The 3,227-nt window shown below is 27.5% G+C and overlaps 1 protein-coding gene across 1 annotated transcript in view; it reads left to right on the forward strand.

Annotated features, from left to right (window-relative positions):
- Positions 1 to 1,474: 1,474 nt before the first annotated feature.
- Positions 1,475 to 3,227, forward strand: part of LOC111688913 (transmembrane protein 184B) — a 29,219-nt gene continuing 27,466 nt past the window's right edge. Inside the window, exon 1 of the mRNA XM_046953303.1 lies at positions 1,475 to 1,538. The gene's annotated coding sequence lies outside the window, so the exon portion shown is untranslated. The remainder of the gene's footprint in view (positions 1,539 to 3,227) is intronic.

Raw genomic sequence — 3,227 nt, forward strand, 5'->3', positions numbered from 1 at the left:
AATGTCGAAAAGTCAAAAAAAGTCGGAAAGTCAAAAAAGACGGAAAAAGTAATAAAAAAGTCGAAAAAAATCGAAAAGTCGCAAAAGCGAAAAAAGTTGAAAAGTCGGAGAGTCGGAAAAAGTCGAAAAAAATCGAAAAGTCGGAAAAAGTAAAAAAAATCGAAAAAAGTCGGAAAGCCGAAAAAATTCAAAAGAAAGAAAAAAGTCGAAAATAGTCGAAAAAAGTCAAAAAAGTCTGAAAGTCGAAAAAAGTCAAATAAAAGAAAAAAGTCGAAAATAGTCGAAAAAAAATCGAAAAGTCGAAATAAGTCAAAAAAAAGTCGAAAAAAGTCAAAAGAAGTCGAAAAGTCTAAAAAAGTCGAAAAAGACGGAAAAAGTCGAAAATAGTCGAAAAAATAGAAAAGTCGGAAAGATTCGAAAAAAGTAAAAAAAGTAAAGAAAAGTCAAAATGTCGAAAAAAGTCGGCTTTTCATATAATGCAAAAAGTCGAAAAGTCGATTTTAACTAAATACAAAAAGTCGACTTTTCGTTTCAACTATATAACTCTAACTTGAATTAGGCGCGTAAACACGAAAATATCTGAGGCGAAGCATATACATAGAGCGGCTTATTAGATAAATAAAAAACTAGCTTAAATGAAAACAAATTAATCCATAAATTTAATGAAAGCGTTTAGTAATTAGGACAAAATATGGCGAAATTGTCAAGCTGAAAATTTTACAGCTACGGCCTTGACATTTTATTCGGCGGCTAGGCGTAGACGGTTTAAGCCGAATCGGCGCAAGTTTCTGCCTAGCGTTACTACACCATACAAAGGCGTTGTTACATTAAAAATTCTAAAACTCAGCGTAACAGAGTTATATTGCCTGGGGCTAGCTGCATAGTGGTGGGTTTACAAAAGGTGGATTTTATTTAAATGTGAGAGTTTAAATAGGGCTTATTTGGCAGTTATTAGACGTAATTTCTTAAGTTTTTTATTATTTGTTTAACATTTCATTTCGTTCCAAATTTCATTTGGCAATACTAATATTACTGACACCTAGATGGCACTCTGATTAAACTATATTAAAATAAAACTCAACTCTGATTTTTTTACTCCAATTTCCTTTCATTCGGTAGTTCTTTTTTAACTTCGTCTGTTCGGAATTTTTTCACTGCAATAAATTTTTATTAAAAAATCGTTTAAAATGTTTAAAACATCAGTGTATTTATTATAAAAGTAAACTTTAGTTTATTATTTAATGAATTTATATGAAACTTTATTAAAATATCTAATAAAAATAACTATTTTTTACCATTGAAAAAACAAATATTCGCACAGCTTTATAGAGAACACGAAAAAAAGTGACGAAATTGATAAAAAAAGTTTTCACATAAAAAATCAAGTATAAAAGAAGAGCAAAAAAGAGAAAAATTTACGTCAGTGTTTTAAACATAAATCAAAAAGAATTTATTTTATAAAAGTTACAATTGCAATAAAACTAATACTTAAATAATATATAATTATTAATTATTAAAACAACAAAATAAAAATAGAGGTTAGTATAAAGAGCATTGTAAATAAATGCTAATGAGACAGCTGTTTATTGAAGGTTTATTTTTTTTCATGTATATATGTACATATGTATGTATGTGTTTTTTTCACCCCTCTTTATATGCGTGAGTGTTTGATTGTGTATTGTAATTTTTCTCCACTTGTTTTTCTTTTCATCTGTAGTTTTTTTCTTTTGTGTTTTGGCATCTATTGCAATTGTTGTTTGTTTTTCTTTTTTTACATATCCAGTTAATTTTGTGTGTTTGTTGTTTTTTTCTTTACATTTTTATGCTCAAGTGGTTTTTCTTCCTGCATCTTTAGCAAATTGTTAACATTTTAAGTTTTCTAATTTTATTTATTATTCTAAAAAAATGTTTTAATGATTCACTTCAAATTCTGTACTAGTTTTAAAGATGTTTCATCCATCATTGAAATTGTTTAAAAGTTTTTGTATTCTTTTAATTTAATACTATGTGATTTTGTTTATAAATAATGCAGGCTTTGTTTGTGATAAATGTTTATTTTTTTATTTTTTTGGTACGTGATTAGTTTAGTTTTTAACAAAATTTCTATGGTTTCATTGCAGTCTTTAAGTTTTGCTTGTAAAGTCATGAATATTTGTTTTGTTGTTCTTTTAATTTTGTGTTGTTGATAGAAAATTTGACCTAGACCCATTTCGGTTTACTCTATTGGTCGTCGTGTACACTTACTAGTCATGCAATGTCAATTTTAAAGTTTAATTGTAACATAAATATCTATTTGTCATTGTTTATAACTTTCACTTCATCCATAAAAGAGAGAATATAAATTTGGTTATACTAAGTTAAAGAGCTTATTAGTTAAATTAGCAACTTTTTTAAAAATTTTCATTTTTGTGAAAAAGTTAATTAAGCGCAATAAATAACTAAAAATATTTTGTTGTTAAAAACATAAATAGTAATTTTTAAAGCTTTATAACATTTGAGTAGGAAAAGTCAATACTACTTCAGTACTAGTCCATTTTGGTTCAGTTCCAGAAGAGTTCTACTTCTGATCGACTTTAGTTATAGACCAATTCTAGTTTATGTTCTATTTACGTGTTAGTTAAATTGTAGTTTAGTTTTGTGTTCGACTGTCCTTTTTTTTATTAGTTCTACCAAATAATATTTGTTACGAGAATACCCATCTCGACGTGCGGGTTGTAGGATTTACACGTATTATTTATATATCACGACCCGCTGTTAAAAATTCTTTGTATAAAATATTCTTAGTCCTAGTTTAGTTCTAATTCAGCTCTAGTTGAATTCTAGTTCAGTTCTTGTGATCCTCTTCATTTTTAGTCCAGTTCTTCCTTAGGCATAGTGTAGCTCTAGTTGAGTACGTATTAAGTTTTATTTCTGTTTTTTAGTTCAATTTCGTTTAGTTTTAGTTTAGTTCTACTTGTATTCTACTTAAGTTTTAGTTTAGTTCTAGTTCTGTTTCAGTTTAAATTTAGTATTATTTTTCATCTTTGTGTGATCCACTTCTGTTATAGTTCACTAGAGGTTTTGTTTTAGTTAAGTTTCAGATCAGTTTCAGATCAGTTCAATTAAAGTTCTTTTAGTTTAGTTCTATTTCAGTTCTATTTCAGTTTTAGTTCAGTTCTAGTTCAGTTCTAGTTCAGTTCTAGTTCAGTTCTAGTTCAGTTCTAGTTCAGTTCTAGTTCAGTTCTAGT

This window comes from Lucilia cuprina, chromosome 5 (assembly GCF_022045245.1).
Source record: "Lucilia cuprina isolate Lc7/37 chromosome 5, ASM2204524v1, whole genome shotgun sequence".
Taxonomy (NCBI): Eukaryota; Metazoa; Arthropoda; class Insecta; order Diptera; family Calliphoridae; genus Lucilia; species Lucilia cuprina.